At 46.4% G+C, this 21,846-nt stretch overlaps 1 long non-coding RNA gene across 1 annotated transcript; it reads left to right on the forward strand.

The window, feature by feature from the left end:
* Window positions 1-12,923: 12,923 nt before the first annotated feature.
* LOC121139678 lies at window positions 12,924-21,067 on the forward strand. The gene is made up of 3 exons (XR_005876575.1): window positions 12,924-13,009; window positions 18,011-18,109; window positions 19,473-21,067. It is a non-coding gene; the product is annotated as an uncharacterized LOC121139678 (long non-coding RNA).
* The last annotated feature ends 779 nt before the right edge of the window (window positions 21,068-21,846 follow it).

The raw sequence follows: 21,846 nt of genomic DNA on the forward strand, positions 1-21,846 counted from the left end.
TTTGTTTTAATTAACCAATTAAACACTTTTTGAGACAGGGTCTTGTATAATCTAGGCTGGCCTTGACCCAGATTCTTTTTTTCATTTTTTTTTTCTGGATGAAAATACACATTTGGGGCTAGAGAGATGGTTCAGTGTTTAAGAACATTAGCTGGTCTCCCAGAGGTCCTGAGTTCAATTCCCAGCAGCCACATGGTGGCTCACAACCATCTGTAACGAGATCTGGTGCCCTCTTCTGGCCTGTAGGGATACATGCAGACAGAACGCTGTATAATAAATAAGCGAATCTTTTAAAAAATCAGAAAGAAATGTATATAAAAATACATATTTCAAAATAAGCTGCATTTGGTGGTGCACAGCTTTAATCACAGCATCCAAGAGGTAGGGGCAGGTGGATCTCTGTGAATTTGGGGCTAGGCTGATCTACACAGCGAATGCTAGGGCTGCATGGTGGAACCCTGTCCAAAAAGAAAAAGGAAGGAAGGAAGGAAGAAAATATACCATGGATGTGTGATGTGCGACTTTTCCTCGGGAAACACAAAGAAGCATCCGTCCACCCACAGGGTGCAAACTGAGCACAAGAAGGGTTCTGCATCCTGCGTGCTGAAACTGAGGTTATTTGCAGGAGTGTGGATGACGCCCGTGCAGCTGTGGACTGAGAGGTCTGCTGTCAGCGCGGGAGATGACAAGGCTGTGTCCTCCGCGGTGCAGTGTGGCCGCCTCTCACCTCCCACCCGGTCTGGCACCAAGTGCATCCAGGTCACCACTGTCCGCTGCCGAGCGAGTGCGTGAAGCAGTGGTGACTGCAGAAACCCTGTCTTGAAAAAAAAAATCAAACCGCTGAAACTATGCCCTTAGTAACCAAACCTTCTTTGAACCCGGTACAAGGAGACTTTAAACACCCAGAGTCCCTGAGTATCTTACTTATGTGGTCTTCCCAGGATGTCTTCTTTGTTCTGTTACCATGTTTTATTTTTATGTTATGTTATGTTATTTATTTAGTTAGTTTTGGTTTTCTGAGATAGGGTTTCCTGTGTAACAGTCCTGGCTGTCTCGGAACTCAGTTTGTAGGCCAGGCTGGCCTTGAAGTCACAGAGATCCACCTGCCTCTGTCTCCCGAGTGCTGGGATTAAAGGCATGTGCCACCAACACCCGGTCTATCACTGAGTTTTGAACAATGTCTCCTTGTTAGTTTTGCAAATTTGTGTGAGCCTTTATTTCAGTTCTTTGAGTAAGAGCCCCAAACCCTGGAAACACTCATCCCCAATCAGCAGGTGGTGCCCCAAAGCCCAGATTTCACTTACCTTTTCAGAGGTACTTGGATAGTGAGATATTAAAAGGTTTTATTTAAAAACATTTAAAAAGAGAAACAGAATTGCCTGGCATGGTGGCTCATACTTGTAATCCTAGCACTCAAGAGGTTGAGGATGACAGGAGTTCAAGGCCAGCTTCAGCTACATAGCAAGTTCAAGGCCAGCCTGGAATACACAAAACTTCAACAAAACCCCAACGTTTCTTATTGTGTGTAGATGCAGTGGCACATGCAGACAGTCCCAGTGTTTAGGAAGTGGAAGGCATGAAGTTCAGGAAGGAGTTCAAAGTCCTGCTTAACTGCATAGTGGCTTCACTCTGGAAAACCTGAGACCCCGTCTCAGAACAAAAAAATAAAGGAGACAAAAGGAGACTCTGTCTCTCAAACATCTAGAAAACCTCAATCATTTAAATTTTTCAATGGCGCTGGCACACGCCTTTAATCCCAGCACTCAGGAGGCAGAAGCAGGCAGATCTCTGTGAGTTTGAGACCAGCCTGGTCTACCAGAGCTAGTTCCAGGACAGCCTCCAAAGCCACAGAGAAACCCTGTCTTGAGAAAAAACATTTCAGTGGCACTGGGAAGCAAAGAAACTATCCTCAGCCAGGCTTTGTGGTGCACACCTTTAATTCCAGCACTCGGGAGGCTGAGACAGGAGGATCTCTGTGAGTTTGAGGCCAACCTGGTCTACAGAGTGAGTTCCAGGACAGCCATGGCTGCACAGTGAAAGCCTGTTTCAATGAATGAGTGAATGAATGAACGGTAACCCTTTAAAACTACAGAAAGAAATGTTTTCTCACTGTGTTTAGACTGAATCTTGATTCACGGGAACCCTGAGAATAAGAATAGGGCCGTTGTTTCATGAGACTCGTGTGAGGAAGATTCATCACTCAGCTGTGACAACCAAAATGTCTGGTAAATCTTTTGCACCATAGAGTTTGAAAGCTATACTCTCGGATAATTTCTGCTATACTCAAGACAGTTAACACTCTAGCTAAACAGCCTTTTTCTCAGGATTCCCTTCCACATGTGGATCCAAGTCAGGGCCAGCCAAGAAAGAATTGTATGTCAGATAGGAAGTAAGTTAAGCAAACTCTCAATGCTCTTAAGCTCAGGGTGGGGTGCCAGTTGTACCTGTGACTTGGGATGTTAGCTCTGCTCCCCTGACATGTCTTGTGGTCATGAAGGAGGCTTGCAGTCCTTCAGCAGTACGTACACCTCATCTGACTTGAGTCTTGGTCAGGGCGACAGTGCAGCTCCATAGTGCAACGTCCCTGGTACCCTGCTGGGTCCAACAGCAGCCCTGGTCACTAGTGAGACAGTGAATGAGTGATGTATCATCCACATCCATTCATGTCCATCTACGTTAAAACACACACACAGATACATGGAAGAAGGCACACATGCAGGTCTACTCACACTCATATGTACATGCACACACACAAATCCAAACTTTGGTCCACTTTATTTCTGGGAGCAAATCAGTGCCAGACCAACTGTGGATTTCAAACAGGAACTACGTTGTCATCTAGAGCTACATCCCCCTTCTGGGGGAGCAGCCGAGGGCACTGTTGCTTGGTTCCGTCTTTATGTTCCCAGTGGTATCAAAAAGGCAGAGACAGGCTTTTTTGTTTTGTTTTGTTTTCGTTTTTTTTGAGACAGAGTTTCCCTATGTAGTCCTGGTCATCCTGGAACTTGCTCTGTAGAACAGGCTGGCCTCGAACTCTGCCTCCCAAGTTCTGGGATTAAAGGAGTGAGCCACCACTGCTGGGTGAGACAGGCTCCCCCCCCCACCTCTTCTTTTTTCAAAGCTAAATGGGCAAATGAAAAGGGATGTGATGAAGGCCATGATCACTGCCATTCTCCTTCTTTGAAGGTAACTTTAGTTCTTCCAGGTGTGGTATAGTATCCAGGTGTGGCATAGTATCCAGGTGTGGTATAGTATCCAGGTGTGGTATAGCATCCAGGTGTGGTATAGTAGCCAGGTGTGGTATAGTAGCCAGGTGTGGTATAGTATCCAGGTGTGGTATAGCATCCAGGTGTGGTATAGTAGCCAGGTGTGGTATAGTAGCCAGGTGTGGTATAGTATCCAGGTGTGGTATAGTATCCAGGTGTGGTATAATAGCCACCCAGGGGACCTTGACTCATTCAGACTTGGTCAGCATTACACTAAGTATGGCCACCTTGACTCTCGGTTTTGTTTTGTTTTAAATTTAAGTCAGGATCCGACTATATAGCCCAGGTTTTCATGTAACTCCTGATCCTTTTGCCTTAGCCTCCTGAATGTTGAAATTACAGGTTCATATGCCCCTATACCCACCCCAGCTGCCTGCCTGCCTGCCTCCGTCCCTCCCTCCCTCCTTCCCTTCCTCCCTCCCTGAGACGGGGTCTCACTGTGCAGCTCCAGCTGACCCGGAACTCTCAGAGCTCTGCTTGCCCTTCATTCCTGGGCGCTGGGATAAATGACACGAGCCTGCATGCCCAGCTCTAGATCTCATTCTTAGCACTGCCCAGGCAATTCCAGCCTCCCTTGACCACAGCAGATTGATGCTGCATCCGGGACATCTGAGCAGCATGCTAAGGCTGACATCAGGGCATCAGACTCTCAGTCTAGAAAGATCAGCAACTGCTCGTCCTCCTTATTCTCGTTAGTCTAGTGTCCCAGAGCTCTCCACATGTATTACTTTCTTCTGATCCACGTAGGCCATGCCAGCTTTTTAATTTTTAAAGTATTTTCAGGTTCGTTTATTTTATGTGTATGTATGTTTTGCCTGCATGCATTCATTCCAATCACATGCAGGCACGGTGCCCTTGGAGGTCAAAAGAGGATGTTGGATTTCCAGGAACTGGGGTTATGGATAGTGATCAACCACCATGTGGGTGCTGGGACCCAGGTCCTCCACAAGAGCAACAAATGATTTTAAATGCTGAGCTGTAGTAAGATTAGTGAAAACCCAGAGACAGATATTGGGTTCAAGCTGAAGATTAGAAAAGCAAAGCAGCCAAGGCACCAGAGAGCTCTCACCTCTACCAAAGCTGAGGCAATCGCATTCTCAACGTGGCTGGAGACTAATTGCCAGCTCTGAGACCCTGCTCCTGTCTTACATATCTCTCTAGTGGTGTTGGCGTACACCACCACTGCCCGGCTTCCGAGCTGTGGCAAGCTTTGCATTCTGATCTCCAGGCAAGCTTTATTAGATCATAAACAATATATTACCGCATCGAGCCATCTTTCTGGCCCTAAGATACTGTTTAATTGATGTAATAACTCTGCATATTGTGACAGTTAATTTTCATTGCCGGTTTGATTGGGACTTAGAGTCACGAATGAGACACATCTGGGCAGTTTCCAGAGAGCTTTCCCTGAGGAGATAAGACCCACTCTAAACGTGGCCAGCACCATCTCACGCACTGGGACCCCAGACTGAAGGAAGAGGGAGAAAGTCCACTGAATTTCCTCAGTCTACCTCAAATGATGCGATGTCCCCAAGCTCCTGCTGCCACGCCAGTCCACCATGAACAAAAATAAGCCTGTTTCTCCTCACTTTGCCGTTTCCATTTATTTTGTCACAGCAACCGAACTGTCCTCTGGGAGAGCAGCAAGTGCTACTTACCGCTGAGCCAGTTCTCCAGCCTTCAATGTGCACTCAGGAGGCTGAGGCAGGAGGATTGCCATGAACGTGATGGTAGCCTGGATAGTGAGTTCCAGGTCCAAGTAGGATTGGGATTTATTTCAAGACCCTGGATCCAAAACCCAAAACACATTTCTCTCACTTGTTAACAACAGCCACACTCTTGGGTACCGGAAGCTACCTTCCCATCTAACTGTCACTTTGTTCCCACTGACCAGCCCCTCCCCTCCTCTCAGTCACAATGTCTAGTAACCACCCTTCCATTCTCTACTTTCATGACAACTCTTTTAGATATCACATATGACCAGACCATGTACATTTTGTGTTTCCAGATCTGGTTTATTTCACACAACATAATGTCTTCCAGAATCATCTGCGTTGTCAAAAATGATACGGCTGTGTCCTTTTCATGTCTGGATAGTCCCGGTCAGCAATTAGGTTGGTTAGGTCTTGAGTTTGCAGTGACTACCCTACCACAGTCTGAGGCAGTGAGGAAGCTCAGGCTAGGTCTTGACGGCACCAGCACCGTTTTGTGGAGCCCTGCTCCGGGTGCCGTCCACTCTGTCTCTCCCCTTGACCGGACGTGAATCTCCTTTTGCAAGGCCTGGCAAGAGCGTTTGTCAGTCTGGATGGGAGGGCTCTAAGGGCTCAAGGCTGTCAGGTGCACACACCCAAGTATCCTCATGTTTGGTTCCTGATATACAAGACCTACCAGTCGGGCTGCCATTCAGTACTCCCTGAACTCTGGCAATTAAACCCTAGGACTGCTGTTCAGCAGCTTCTGTCCTGAAGCTATAAAGAGTAGCATCCCTCCCACAGTGTGCCTTGGGCTGTCTGTTTACTGTAGGCACATCTATTTGCTTTCCAGTTGACTTTAAAAGAACTGTTACTGTTGTTGTTAGAGCACGTACGTGTGCCTACGGAGGCCACAAGAGGGCATCGGATCTGCTTGGTGCTGGGAGGAAGACAGCAGTGAGCGGCCTTTCCCCTGAACCATCCCCACAGCTCCACTTTCTCATCCTTTTCTCCTCAACACTCCTAGCATCTTGGAAGAAAACCCATCAATGCCATCATCTTTACACTTGCCACTCTCCTTCTTGTCAACACTAATGGGGTTTATTTGTTCTTGAGTTGCACTCTGTCACCAGGCTGCCCGGGAACTCACAGCAACGTCCTAGCCTCAGCCTCCCAAGTGATGAGATGGCAGGCGTGAGCCACAGTGCCCAGGGTTACCCGAGAAAAGACTCTTCTGAGAAGGAAGCAGCGATGTGGGGGCAAAAAGATCATCAAGAATACCTTAGCAGCTCACCTCACTGGGGGGCATCCTTTACACCGTGTGACTGTATGGCACTGTGCTTGCCTATAGCTCGGCAGGATAAGGTTAGGCGGGAGAAGCAGACTAAGAGAATGCTGGAAAGGAGAAGCAGGAGGGTCAGGCAGTGGTGGCGCACACCTTTAATCCCAGCACCCGGGAGACAGAGGCAGGAGGATCTCTGTGAGTTCGAGGCCAGCCTGGTCTCCAGTGCGTGTTCCAGGACAGCCTCCAAAGCTACAGAGAAACCCTGTCTCAGAAAACAAAACAAAACACACACACACACACACACACACACACACACACACATATACATACACACACAGAGAGAGACAGAGAGAGAGAGAGAGAGAGAGAGAGAGAGAGAGAGAGAGAGAGAGAGAGAGAGAGAGAGAGAGAGAGAGAGAGAGAGCAGGATAAGAAGTACATAATGGGGTAAAAGAGTAAAAGCCCTGAGGACATAGATGAGGAGAAATGGGTTAATTTAAGTTATAAGACTAGTTAAAAACAAATCTAAGCTATTTGCTGAGTACTTATCATTAATACTAAGTCTCAGTGTGGTTATTTGGGAGCAGTTGGTGGGACAGAGCCGACCTGAGGTCTAGATGGAAAACTGCTCCTACACCTCACCACCACCACGGAAGCTTCTGGTAGCTGGTAGGAGGCGCTGTGTAACACCTGCAGGAACTGTCTGCTTCAAAGGGAAGAAATAATTGTGGTTGGTTCTCTCAGATATAACCCTGTATATTCCTAGTCAGGGACTGCGCTAAGGGACGTCAGCTCTCATGTTTACGGCTTCTAGAAAGAGGACTTCCTTTTTCAACCCTCTTTATCTCTGTCTCTGTTTCTCTGCGACCCTCCCATCTCCCAGTCTCTTTCAACTTGCTGTGTAACCCAATGTCGCCTGGAACTTGTGCGCTCCCTGACTCTGCATTAGGAATGCTGGGATTATATACATGTACCACCAGCCCGGCTGATCTGATCGTTTTATAAAAGCTTCCAAGATGATCAGTGAGTGTTTTGTGTGACATTGCTGTGTCTATTGAAGTCATTCCCGCAGATAATGCCCCATCTTTGTCTCCCTCTTCAAACTGTTCCCAGTTTCTTACATGACCCCTGGCTCTAGTGTCTTTCTCGTCTTCTATTCCCACTAGTGGAGACTCCATGCTCCACTAGGAAACTACTGAGGTCACCCAGGCACCAGAGGCAAATGCAATTAGAGATCACTGTTGTCCCTAGAGGTCCTCATAGCTACTTCATTAGAATCCTGCTAGGCCTCTTCATGCAGAGAGATAGTATTGGTTTATGAAAACAAGAAGCCTTTCCTGAGCCCACAGCTCCTATTTCTGTCTTGTTTTGTTTTGTTTTTGAGACTGAGTTTTGCACAGGCAAGACTAAAACAGTGAACTGTTGATCTTCCTGCCTCTGTTTCCCAAATATGGCAATTATGGCTGTGTACCCCCATACCTCCCTGGGACTCAAATTTCTAAATGTTTTCTTCCATCTAACTGCTTAAAGTTGTGTTTCTTTACTCGTTAACTCACTTATTGCAAAGTCTATGTATATGTGCATATGTAATAGTTTAGGGTATCATTATCCAGGAATTTGTTTGTTGCATCCTGTCATTAGACACCATGACATTACTAATAATGTCAATTGTTACCAATACAATCCATGGATAAAATTTAAGATTCTTTGATGTTTCATGTTTCGTTTTTTGTTTTGGTCATGGAATGTCTTCTCTGTAACCCAGGCTGGCCTAGAACTCTTGACAATCCTCCCATCTCAGTCTGTCAAGAGGTAGGGTAACAGGCTGGAACCATTATAGCAGGCTAAGATATTCTTGTAGTAAGATCTTGCCTGGTAATATATCTTACTAGAAGGTTTTTTAAGATATAATTTATTATATTTTAAACAATGTTGTGTTTTTATTTTTGTGTGTCCGTGTGTGTATGTGTGTGTCCGTGTGTGTGTGTGTGTGTGTGTGTGTGTGTTCATACTGGCATGAATATAGACTATACCATGGTGTGTTTGTAGAGGTCAGACAGCTTTTAGGAGTCAGTTCTCTCCTTCTAACATTGGAGATCTGGGGATTGAACTAAGGTCTTCAGGCTTGACAGCAAGCACCTTTGCCTACTGAACTACTTCACTGACCCCTAGTTAGAGATACTAGCAGGCTCGGAGATCTCTGGGGTTCCTCATTCATAATTAGCAGCTTGTAAAACCTGGAACAGATGCCATAAGGCTGCTGGTGAAAAGAATGGGATCTGAGTCACACTCCTGTCCCTGTATGGGGACATGACATTCTCAACTGCCTGGAAGGTCACTAATACAAAATTATCTAAATCTTACAAGATTGTTATCTAGCCACAGGCTTCTGATAGAGAGCATGTCAAGTCATCGCTTTCTTCCATAAAGGTCAACCCAAATGAGCCCATCAATCATCTGGACAGGAAACGCCCACAGGAAAAGCTGTCTGTTCTTAAGACTTGACAAATACCACAAAGCCATCGCCACTCTTGTCCTGAGAGCAGTCCTCTCTCCTCTGCAGTACACTACCAACCGTGCTGTGCATGTCCTGTACACTACCAACCGTGCTGTGCATGTCCTGTACACTACCAACCGTGCTGTGCATGTCCTGTACACTACCAACCGTGCTGTGCATGTCCTGTACACTACCAACCGTGCTGTGCATGTCCTGTACACTACCAACCGTGCTGTGTATGTCCTGTACACTACCAACCGTGCTGTGCATGTCCTGTACACTACCAACCGTGCTGTGTATGTCCTGTACACTACCAACCGTGCTGTGCATGTCCTGTACACTACCAACCGTGCTGTGCATGTCCTGTACACTACCAACCGTGCTGTGCATGTCCTGTACACTACCAACCGTGCTGTGCATGTCCTGTACACTACCAACCGTGCTGTGTATGTCCTGTACACTACCAACCGTGCTGTGTATGTCCTGTACACTATCAACCGTGCTGTGCATGTCCTGTACACTACCAACCGTGCTGTGTATGTCCTGTACACTACCAACCGTGCTGTGCTCTCCTGTCCAAATTCCTTTGATGGATATCACAAAGCCCAGGGAGTCAATGAGAACCTCCAGCGAAGTCCTGATGGCCGCTGATAAGGGAGTTTATTTATTTCAGTTCTTGTTCAGAAAGATAGGGCAATATAAGTATTTTTGGGTTGGTTGACTTCAGGGGAAGCCTGGTTTCTATGACTTGCTTTTGGAAAGCGAAATCTGAACTTCTCTGGGCTGTCTCAGCAGAGAATGATGGGTAAGAGACCGGGGGGGGGGGTGGTAGTAAGAGACCATAGAAAACTACATCTGAGCACCGCTTCTGTATTAGTTATTTTCCTTGTTACTGTGACAAAACACCGTCAGAAGCAATTTGAAGAACGGTTTCTTTTGACTCATGACGTAAGAGGATTTAGTCGTATGGCGGCACTCCTGGGGCCAGCATCCTGCACTGGGACTCTCCACGCTCCAGGAGGCAGACGGCCGGCCTTTGCTCTGTTCACTTCCTTTTCTCCCTTTTCCTGGGTTCTTGGGAAGCTGGCCCATGGGGGTGGTGCCACCCACATTCTGGGCAGGTCTTCCCATCTCATTTTAAATTCTCTGGAAATTCTCTCACAGACGTACCCAAACCTCATTCGAGAGATTTATTGGGAGGGAAGAACCCAGGAGAGTGCTTGCCCTCTGCCAGAGTGGCAGAGGACAGTTGGGTAGCACAAACAGCCACAAGCTGAACACACAGGGTTACTATAGGGCTTCCAGGGGGCGGAGTTTTCCAGGGTGGGGATTGGTCAGATTTCAATCCTGAGTTTAGGATGCCTAGATCTCCTGCTCAGGGATTCTGCACAAGTTTGGGGCCAGATTTGGCTCTGGTTTCAGAGCCAAAGTGTGTTTCTTTCACTTTTTAGCCTTTTGGCTCTAGTTTTAGAGCCAGGGTGCATTTCTTTCACTGGCTCTGATTCCAGGGACAAAGTGTGTTTCTTTGGCACTGGTTTCAGGGTCAGGGTACATTTCTTTGGTTCTGGTTGCAGGGCCAAAGTGTGTTTCTTTGGCTGGTCCCTTTTCCCCTACACACAGCACTCAGGAGGGATAGGCAGGTAGATCTTTTTGAATTCTAGGCCAGTCAGAACTTCATAATGAGGCTTAGTCTTAAAACATTTTGGTTTAAATCATTCATCAAAAACAAATGAATATTGAATGAAGTGTAAAACCTCCCTTTGGGTAGCCTTACCGCCTTCATGGCGGCATGCTTCCTGAGCAGTCACTACTGATGGTTTGGTATTGATGCTTCCACACCTCATACTTCAGTACACACACACACACACACACACACACACACACACACACACAATTTTTTTTTCTTTGTTGTTGTTAATGTTGGTTTTTGAGACAGGGTTTCTCTGTGTAGCCCTGGCTGTCCTGGAACACTTTCTGTAGACCAGGCTAGGCCTGAATTCACAGAAACTCATCTTTCTCTGTCTCCTGAGTGCTGGGACTAAAGGTGTGTGTCAGAACCTCCAGACTTTTTCTGAGTTTACATGGGTCTGTTTCTATAAGCCCTTTTGGATCTTTATCATTATTTTAAATAAGTAAAGCTAATTTGTATGTGTGTTAATTATTTATTTTTTACTTCACTGAGACTTATATACTCACAAAATTGAAATGAGTCATATCTTCTTTATTCCTTATAAAAACAAAATAATCTGAATATGTGGATATCGTAATACATGCTTTTAATCTTTTTTGTTGTTGTTTTGTTTTGTTTTTCAAAACAGGGTTTCTCTGTGAAGCAGCCCTAGCTGTCCTGAAACTCACTCTGTAGACCAGGCTGGCCTTGAATTCACAGAGATCCACCTGTCTTTGCCTCCCAAGTGCTGGGATTAAAGGCATGCATCACCACCACTCAGTTGCTTTTAATCTTCTTAGTGAAGTACTTGGGAGACAGAAACAAGTGGATCCCTCTGAGTTTGAGACCAGCTTGGTCTCCACAATGAGTTCCAGTCCAGTCAGGGCTACATAATGAGACCATGTCTCAAAAACATTAAGTAAATAAACTAAGGAAGAGGCATCAGGTCATTGACGCCAGCTTGTATTTTCGACCTGTTCACTAAAGAGAATAATCTACAACTACATACAGTAAAGGTGTTACAGAGGGAACATTTTAACAGAAGCAGTGAGACACTCCCATGCCCGATCCTTAAATGAGAAATAGAGAAAAGCATATTCAATAATTTCTCAATTAAAATGACTGACATGGAAGCTAGGAGTGGTGGCTAACACCTGCAATTCTAGGACTTGGCTGAGACAGGAGGATTGATGTGAGCTCAGGGACCAGCCTAGGCCTCAGAGAGAGTTCTGTGTCAGTCCGGGCTGTGGAATGAACCCTTGTCTCAAAACCAAACATCAAAACAAAACAGCAGAAATAGAAGGGGACTGAGTTAAATTAAGGTTAGATGGTTAAATTAAAAACGGGAAGAATTAGTGACTGGAGGGATGGTTTGGATCCCAGTAACCACAACCACACGGCAGCTCACAAGTGTCTATTTCTGCTTCCAGGGGGTCAGGTGCCTTCTGCTGGCACCAGGCACACACAAGGTACATAGGAATGCATGCAGACAAACAGTCAAACACACGAAATAAAAATAAATCAACAACTAGAAAGGAATTATGTAAGATGGATGCAAACCTCTCACAGAACAGCCTTTCTCTATGGTGTTTCCTCTTTGGGGCTGGGCCAGGAGAGCAGAATGGGGCTTTGTTCTTCCAAATGGGAACAAAAACTCAGGTCTCTGAGGGCAGCAGAGGAAGAGTCACAAGGATGGGAAGAGTCCCAGTGGCTCCAGGTACATCCTCTTTTTAGTCCCTATAATGCCAGGCGGGGAGAGGTTGGTGTATTGGGAGGGCAAGACATCCTGGCTATATAGGGAGTTTGAGGCTAACCTCAAACCGATTCTCAAGCAAAGAACAGAGCTCTGTGGGGGGTGTGGTTTGTGGCCTTTAAGCCCCTACTATAGAAACAGAAAATTTCTCATGCTATTAGTTAAATATATATATATATGTATTTGTTGTTGCAGGGCTGTGGTGGTGCATGGCTTTAATTCCAGCACCTGGAAAGCAGAGGCAGCCCATGTCTTGAGGAACCTGCCTGACTCCATTTTGAAGGCAGGAGCCATTATGCCAGATTTTTAAAAATAAGTTTCTGTTTATTCTGAGAGTTGAGTTGCTCTCTGTTTCCTGGCATCTGACCTTCCCCAATCTGTGACCTTGATTGTTTTTGTTTTTGAGAATTCCCTGACCTTCCCTGATCCTTCATAACCCCTCTGTAATCACATGGTGGGTGACCACATGATGTGTTTGGTTTTTAGTTTATTTGTATTTCCTTATTGCCCCATTGTCTCCCTTCTGTAAAGCTACTCATGATTTTACTCCCTAAAAGGGACCCAAGAGGTGGGTTTGGGGCTGCTGTCTTTAGTTAGGCTTTGTCTCTCATATCTTCAAAAAAGCAGTGTTGTTGGGTGGTACAGGGAGGGACGATGTTGAACAACAGTGGGAATAGCGGTTGGCTTTGATGGTCAACTTGACTGCGTTTAGAATTAGTTACCTAGGAGACATACCTCTGAGCGTATCTATGAGGCATTTCCGGAGAGGTTTACCCAAGGGAAGACCCGCCCTAACTGTGGTGATGCTATCTGCTATCGCAGGACTGGGGGCCAGCCTGAGTACACAGGTAAACAGGAGAAAGTGAGCGAGACACCTGAAGATTGAACATATCCACGCAACTAATATCGGAAACGGGGTCTAGATATGTATTTAGAGAGAGCAATCACTTACACGAAAAGCCGGGTCAGCACTCTATGGTCTCCAAACCGCCGGCTGGGATTCAAGAGAGAGAGAGACTGCCCCCCTCCTCCACCTCTCTTATCCCCTGAATCTTCCCACGTACCTGTGATCACGCCCGAGGGGGCGTGGTCAGCTGCAGGTACCTGGTTTCTCCTTTACAGGCACCAGCTTTCCCACTCTGATTTCCAACTGTGGACCCAATGCTGCCTCAAGCTCCCAGTCACCATGCCCCTTGGCCATGGTGGATTAATATCCCTTAAAGTTGCTTCTGTGGGGGGCTGGGCAGATGGCTCAGAGGTTAAGAGCACTGACTGCTCTTTCAGAGGTCCTGAGTTCAATTCCCAGCAACCACATGATGGCTCATAACCATCCGTAATGAGATCTGGTGCCTTCTTCTGACCTGCAGGGATACATGTAGACACAATACTATATATATAATAAATAAAAATAAATAAATAAAAGTTGCTTCTGTGGGCTATTTTGTCACAGTGAGGCAGAAAGTAACTACTGCATGGGACAGTGCCCACATGGCATGAGCTCTCAGGATCTGATGGTGTCCAAAGAGATGGGACGCCAGACTGCAGAAGCAATTGCTGCTTGCTGTGGATTGGATCCGCTGGCTCCTGAGCTCCCATCCAATTTAAGACCCCGAACTATCAGAACCACATCTGTACGCAAATCCCCTTTAACAGGGCTGACCTTGACCTGTGTGAGAGCGAGGTGGGGTGGCCCTGCAGGTGAAAGACCTGGGAATTTCTTTCCAGTTAGACTTCTCCCATATAAACAGTTGCATTTTCCAGTGAAACACTAAATGCACGGGCTGTGGGTGGTGACAGGGCTTAAGAGCCCTTCTGAGATGTCCTGAAAAGGGAATTTAATTGTGGTTTCCTAGAGTATCATCGCACCCAGCTGGTGTCAGGCACTAGAGGGGACCCATAAAAAGCTCAAGTAGGACACTCCAAAGCATAGCATGCCCTGAAATATAATGCCCAGAATATGGCCTCTTCTGCTCCACTGTGAAGGCTTCGGTCTGAAATTGCTAGCTGGGATTCACTAAGGCCTGGGATTCCCTCGGTAGGCAGATATCTCAAGAACTACACTGTGTTTACAATAAAGGTGGTAGGGTATATAACTCAGTGGTAAAGCAGTAACCTAGCATGCCTAATACCCTAGGTTTCTTCTTCTTCTTCTTCTTCTTCTTCTTCTTCTTCTTCTTCTTCTTCTTCCTCTTCCTCTTCCTCTTCCTCTTCCTCTTCCTCTTCCTCTTCCTCTTCTTCTTCTTCTTCTTCTTCTTCTTCTTCTTCTTCTTCTTCTCCTTCTTCTCCTCCTTCTCCTCCTTCTCCTCCTTCTCCTCCTTCTCCTCCTTCTCCTCCTTCTCCTCCTCCTCCTCCTCCTCCTCCTCCTCCTCCTCCTCCTCCTCCTCCTCCTCCTCCTCCTCCTTCTTCGTTTTTCGAGACAGGGTTTCTCTGTGTAGCTTTGGAGCCTGTCCTGGAACTCACGCTGTAGACCAGACTGGTCTCGAACTCACAGAGATCTGCCTGCCTCTACCTCCCGAGTGGGGGGATTAAAGGCATGCGCCACCACGCCTGGCGGATACCCTAGTTTTAAATATCAGTAACACACATGCACACACACATATACACTCAACACAAAAAAATTACATTTTTTAAAGATTTCATTTAACTAATTATTTGCCCATTTCTTCCTTCATAACGTCTTTTAAATTATAACTTAAGAGTAGGTAGTGTTGGGGCTAGCGATGTAGCTCAGTTGGTGGAAATTTTACCAGGCATGCGCAGAACCCTGGGCTACGTCCCCTGGGCGTGTTGGCACATGCCTGCAAGCCCAGCTTTGGCGAGGTGGGAGCAGAGGCAGAGGCCAGCCAGGGCTACCATAGTGGGACTATATGAAAATGAACAAAATAAAAATCAAACAAGAGATTAGACTCTTACTCTACCTGGATGCTGTTGGAGGCCAAACAGAGAGTCTCCAAAGCGTGGCATCCTGACAAGCTGAGAACTTTGACTCCAACAGATGTTGGAGGTCTTTAGAAGCAGCCTCAGAACCAAGGTCTCGGGTCTCCCCACCACCCGCCTCTTGCCCTTATTTTTTTCCCCAACGTGAATCCAAGAAGCCAAAGTTCTTCTTGCCCGAGGCAGGTCATAGGAAGCCTTTCACCTTCCTGTCTAGGGCTGGAGATAAAGAAGTCCTCCCGTGCGAGATGCGATAGGCATCTCTTTCCAGCGCGACCCTGCTCCACCCAAAAGGAGGACGAGGAAGGCTGCGAGTCAGACGCCAAGAGGGTCTGACTAGACAGGCCTTGCTGGGCTCCTCTGAGCACCCTCATCTCTGTGCCTCTATCCAGGAAGGAAAGGAAATAAAGGCTCGGAGCAGGAGCAGGGGAGCAGTTTCCTGATTTTAAAGCCAAGTCCTAAAAATTAATAAATACGTGTTTTTCAGAGAAAGGAGATTTTTGCTGTTACTTGAAACAGGGTCTCTCTCTCTCTCTCTCTCTCTCTCTCTCTCTCTCTCTCTCTCTCTCTCTCTCTCTCTCTCTCTCTCTCTCTCTCTCTCTCTCTCTCTCTCTCTCTCTCTCCCTCCTCCCCTCTGAGACACGGATTCTCTATGTTGGGGCTATCCTGACTATCCTGGAACTAGCTTTGGGGACCAGAACTTACAGAGATCCACCTGCTCTGTCTCCTATGTGCTGGAATTTAATGGCGTTCACTATGCCCAGTGAGAGTATTTTATATATAATCTACCGATACTATATTCCAGTGAGTGACTTTCCCATGAAATTAGACATACTGATTTTTCATTTATGCTAGCACTGAAGACCTTGGGTATTTGTTCATTTACTTGACTTTTAACTGTTATTCATATGCTTATGCATATATAATTAAAATCCTGAAATAGGGTCTTACTATGTAGCCCTGGATGTCCTTCAGCTCACTGTGTCATTGAACTCACAGATTTCTGCATTCTTCTGCCTTCTGAGTGCTGGGATTAAGGGCATGTGTCACCTCCAGCCATTTAATTAATTCTTTATTTATTCAGTTAGATTTTTAGACAGGATCTCTCTATGTAGCCCTGGCTGTGCTGGAACTCTATAGCGAGGCTATCCTTGAACTCACAGAGCTCTGCCTGTCTCTGTATCTCAGTGCTGAGATGAAAGGTGTGTGTCTCTCCACCCAACATTCTATTTATTTAATTTTGAGTGTGCCAATAACTAACTGTGTGTACGCTATGTGGATGTTCAGGGAGGCCAGAAGAAGGCTCTGAATTCCCTGGAGCTAGGATTATAGATATTTGTGAGTCACCTGACACAGTTGCTGGGGACTGAACCTGGGTCCTCTGGAAGAGCAGCAGGTGCTGTAAACCATTGAGTCACCTCTCCAGCCCGACTAATAACTTCCAGCTAAACAAATAGTGCTTCCCTGGACAGCTGAGCTACGGATTGAGAAACTGATCCTAAGGTGTGGAGGATTCTTTAGCATGTGTGTTATGTAATATCTTTGCTCGTGATGTATAGTATAGTATAGTATAGTGTAATGTAGTACAGTATAGTGGTGCACACCTTTAATCCCAGCACTCAGGATGTAGAGGCAGTCAGATCTCTGTGAGTTCAAGGACAGCCTGCTCTACAGAGCAAGAACCAGTGAGATGCTTAAAAAAAAGAGAGAAAGAAAGGAGAAGAAGAAGAAGAAGAAGAAGAAGAAGAAGAAGAAGAAGAAGAAGAAGAGAAGAAAGAAAAGAATAATCCCCATTAAATTCCTCCTTCATGGAATCCAGTGAACAGGTTAATCTAACACGATGTCAACCTTTAGTTCGTCTTTGGAAGGTTGGGGTTGAGCGCCTACATTCAGGACTGTTGTGACAGTGAAATGGGTTAACCCTGGGGGAACAGTGTAAAGAACCTTGTGGGAGAATTCTACAGCAGTAATGTCCTCCGCGATAACAGGTTGCCTGGGAGGATGAAGGTGACGTCGGCTCGTGGCAAGCAGAAGCAGGAAGGATGGCAGGAAGAGAAAACCCAAGAGCAGAATGGACCCAAGTGAGTCCTACTGAAGAAGACACAGTGAGGGGGCCGGAAGCTCAGAACCAGGAGAACAGATGTGTCTGATGTTTTGTCGTTTTTGGAGAAATGCTGAGTATTGTCATGACCTGTATCTCCCAGCTCTTAAATTATCAGGAAAGCAACTCTCCAAGTCCTAATTTGTTTGATCATTGATTGTTAGCTAACTAACTATTTTTTAAAGTTGATAAAGTGCCTGATCTGTTGCAAGAGTTGACGAGTGTCCTAAATAGTATGTTCTCACGTGTGATAAGGGTTTGTCAGTGGTAGTTATCACCACCCACGTTATGACTTCAAGTGTGTCACAGATGCATGAACAAACCACAGAGAATTCTACGGCGTGTGCCTGTGGGGGTGGGTCTCAGTCGGTGTGGGTGGATCTGCCCTTAATTGCATTGTTATTCTCATACCTATGTCCCCTGCTAAGGACTTGATAGGAAGACTTTGTTTAAACCTCAGGGCCTAGGAAGCAGCATTTCATAGTCTGGGTCACAGAAAATTGTTTAGGCTGCATAAATCTAGGTGTGTACACGTCTTAGTGAGGAGCCCTTCTGTTATTAAAGGACAGCTGGGAACAGGAACCTGTTTGTCTTCTACAGCTGTGCTACTCCCGGTCAGACTCAAGTTCCCTGTGAGAAGTGAGTGAACCACAGGCCAACACCTTCTTCCCAGTTCCTGACGCAAGACTGACTTCTCTGGTTCCATGACGTTGCATTTAACCCCATCATTCTCTTTCCTGGGCTGCTCTTCCCGCTCCTTTCCATCTCCCTGTCCTTCTGTCATTTGTTATGGTCTTTGCTTTCTGGTTTTCAGGTCTCTCCGGCTACTGATTCCTGCTTCTGAATCTTTATCTCCAATATGGCAGATGGTATTTGTCCCCCAGAGAGCTATCTCCAGAGGAGTTGCTTCTAGGTATGGGTTTATTTTAATTTAATTTTATTTCGGTTTTTTGAGACAGAGTTTCTCTGTATTGTTTTGGAGCCTGTACTGGAACTTGCTCTGTAGACCAGGCTGGCCTCAAACTCACAGAGATCCACCTGCCTCTGCCTCCCGAGTGCTGGGATTAAAGGCGTGCACCACCAATGCCTGGCTATTTTAATTTTTTAAAGAAGTAATTTTTAAAATGATTTATTTATTTTTATTTTATGTGCATTGGTTATTTACCCGCATGCATGTCTCTGTGAGGATGTCAGATGCATTGGTGTTTTACCTGCATGCATGTTTGTGGGGATCACAGACCCTGGCCGGAAACCCACTCCTCCATCAGCCTGGGAGCAGACAGCTGTGAGACAATGTTTACTAAAAACATGTTTACTGAAAACAATTCAGTGCCATAAATTCCTGATAAGGGCTTGATAAGGGCTGGGTCACTGAAACACCCTGACTTTGATCTTCTGGATGGCTAGCTACTTTTTTCTGCTCCCTGCTGTTTTTCTGATTCTGGAGCCAGAGATTTTAACCACCAGCCAGGAGGAAGGGGAGGTCTGTTGGAGATTTGTGCGTGTATGTATGGCAGAAGTTTTTCTGAAGGGAAGCATTTTTCTTGGGAAGTTCTCCTAAGCCGATTTGGGGAGCATAAAGTTTTCTTAACGCAACCGACTGGTCTCTGTGTCATCAATCCCGACCCCCTCGCCACATTCTAGGATACAGGCTGCGCAGCAGGCATTCGTTGGTGTTTCACCCGATGCACGTCTGAGGTTATCAGATGCATTGGTGTTTTACCTGCATGCATGTCTGTGTGAGGTTGTCAGATGCGATGGTGTTTTGCCCACATGCATGTCTGTGATGGTGTCAGATCCCCTGGAACTGGAGTTACAGTTGTGAGCCATCATATGGGTGCTGGGAATTGAACCTGGGTTCATCTGGAAGAGTAGCCAGTGCTCTTAACTACTGAGCCAAGTCTCCAGCCCCTAGGGACAGCTTTATTTTAAGCACAGTCGCAAGCTCCTAACCCAGGAGGAGGACATTTCAGCTTAGGGATAAGGCTTTGGGCTCAAGCAGAACAAAGCCTGCAATCTTTCTCTGTCATCAAGGGTTCAAGCTTCTCTGTATTTGTTTCTCTGTTTGAGACAAGTCTCACTACGCAAGGCCAGGAACTCACTGTGTAGCCCAGGCTGGTCTTGAGCCCACAATCTTCTTGATTTCCCTTTTCGGGAGCTGGGTTATAGATGTGTGCTGCCACGGTCTCTCAAGCCTGTATTCTGTAACTATGAGAAGTTCTTAGCATACCAGAAACTGAGCGCATGTTTTCTAAACACATTTTCTTTTCTCCCAGGACAGCAGGAGCTGGGATGCAATGACCCAGAGAAGGGCTCCAAGGCCGTAAGGTGCAGAAACACTGGACAGGAGGAGTCTAGGCCCCTGAATGACCTGGAAGAAAGGAGCCTCTCGTGTCGCCTGCCTGGACCCTACTTTGTGACTTAACTAGCAACGACCTTGTATTCTCTAAAGCTACTGAAATATTGAGGTTGCTTGTTATGGCGATCACTTTCCCCTGGCTGACTCACCCGTTAAAACTGGAAAGCACGCATGAAAAGACTCCGTTTGACCTTGAAGAATAGGCAGGATAATGTATGCAATTTCCTAATAAGTTGAGACTGACCTAGGAGGAGAGAACCTGTCTCCTCCAGTTTCCACTGCACTAAACTCTGGTATAGTATTGATCTGTGAGACACCGGAAGCCTTGTGAGAGGAGGCAGAGAGCCTGGTGGCCCCGGCAGCCCAAGAGTGACGGGTAGCAGCGCTGGTGGCCTTGGTTGTCCTGGATCCAAGAGGAAGTGAGGAAACCCACCAGGGAGCTCAGGACCTACAGGAGTGTCTATGGCGGCAGAGAATAAGAAGTATCAGAGAACATGGCTTGGCCTTCCTTTGATAGCATGCAGGACACTCTAGAGATTCATAGCGATGCCAGGTGTGTCACTAAGACAAAAAGCGATGACCAAAATGGAATCCTTCTGTAAATGATTGTGTCTCCCACATGGGATCAATGTGGCTTCTGTTGTGATTTCTAGAACAACATTTTCTATTCAGAGCAGGCACGGTTTCAGGCGTGGGAGGCTGTTCCAGGTCACCCTCTACAGTCACCTTTCTTTGACTTTCCCTGGAGGCAAGCCAAGTTTGGAAGCCAGGGAGTCCTGGGGATTCTGTACTTTCTACAATGACTTCAGTGGGTGTTTTGGCATCCAAGATACTCAGTCTGCCTGCTAGAGAAACTCACAGGTGTTCTCTACGGCAGAGGCAAAGATCCTGATACCTCTGGTGACCGTCTTAATTCTTTCTTTAAACTGAGAGACAATCAGCAGGTAGAGGCAGGAGGGTTGACCCACGTTCCTCAAACTCAGTGAATTCCAGGCCAGCCTGGATTAGAGTGAGACTTTGTTCCCCCAAAAAGAACAGATAAAGAAATAAATTGAAAAAAAAAGAAAAAGAAAAAGGAAGGTGGACTAAATTTGAGACATCTGATTCTGAGCTGTAGTTCTTGTGTTCAAGTGGGGCAAAGATGTGACAAGCAGACACCTGGAGGGGACAAGGCCAGCGAAATGGATGAAAGCTGTAGGGGCCGGGGAGGTTGTGGCCTCTCCACATCGGCTTCCCTCTGGAGAGCTCTTGCTGGGATGCTGAGGGTAGAAACTGTCATACAGATTAAAACAAATCTGCTGGGTGTGTGTATGTATGCAGGCATCCATCGGGAGTAACCGAACAGTTTAAAGCCAAGTTTTACATTTTCGTTTTTGTGTGTAGTACATCAATGCATGTGAGCATGTCTGTGACTATGCATGTAGAATGAACCCAGAGCTTGTTTTGGGGTATCCTCATCTATCTAACTCTCCACTTTTTTTTTCTTGAAATACGGTCTTACTTTGATTCTTACCGGTGTGATAAAGTGGTATGAGCAAACCGATTTGTGGAAGAAAGCGTTTATTTCATCTTACACCCTCCAGTCAATCACTGGGGGAAATCAGGGCAGGAATTCAAGCAGGGCGAGAACCTGGAGGCAGGAACTGCTGCCCACCGGCTTGCTCCCCATGGCTTGCTCAGCCTGCTTTCTTGCACAACTGAGGACCACCTGCCAGGAGTGGTACTGTCCACAGTGGACTGGGCCCTCACACAGCAATCATAAATCAAGAAAATTCCCCACATGCTTGTTGCCCACAGGCCAGTTTGATGGAGACATTTTCTTGATTGAGGTATCCTCTCCCCAGATGATTTGTCGATCACCACCACCACCACCAACACAAAACCTAACCAGCTGGGCTGGAGAGATGGCTCAAAGGTTAAGAGCACTGACTGCTCTTCTGTAAGTCCTGAGTTCAAATCCCAGCAACCACATGGAGGCTCACAACCATCTGTAATGAGATCTGGCATGACAGTATACATGGAGGCAGAATGTTGTTTACAGTCTTAAAAACAAACAAACAAACAAACCTGACCAGCACACTCACTGAATCTGGAACTCACTGTTTAGGCTAGTCTGACTGGCCAGAGCACACCAGGATCCTCCTGCCCCCCAACCAAGTGCTGGGCTACAGGAACATGCAGCGGTGCCTGGATTTTATGGGGTACTGACAATCTGAACTCAGGGTGCCATGCTTTCCCAACAAGCACTCCACACTGAACCATTTCCCTAGATCAGTGTGGTTCTCAACCTT

The sequence above is a fragment of the Mesocricetus auratus genome, unplaced genomic scaffold (genome assembly GCF_017639785.1).
Source record: "Mesocricetus auratus isolate SY011 unplaced genomic scaffold, BCM_Maur_2.0 Super-Scaffold_100001, whole genome shotgun sequence".
In the NCBI taxonomy this organism is placed as follows: Eukaryota; Metazoa; Chordata; class Mammalia; order Rodentia; family Cricetidae; genus Mesocricetus; species Mesocricetus auratus.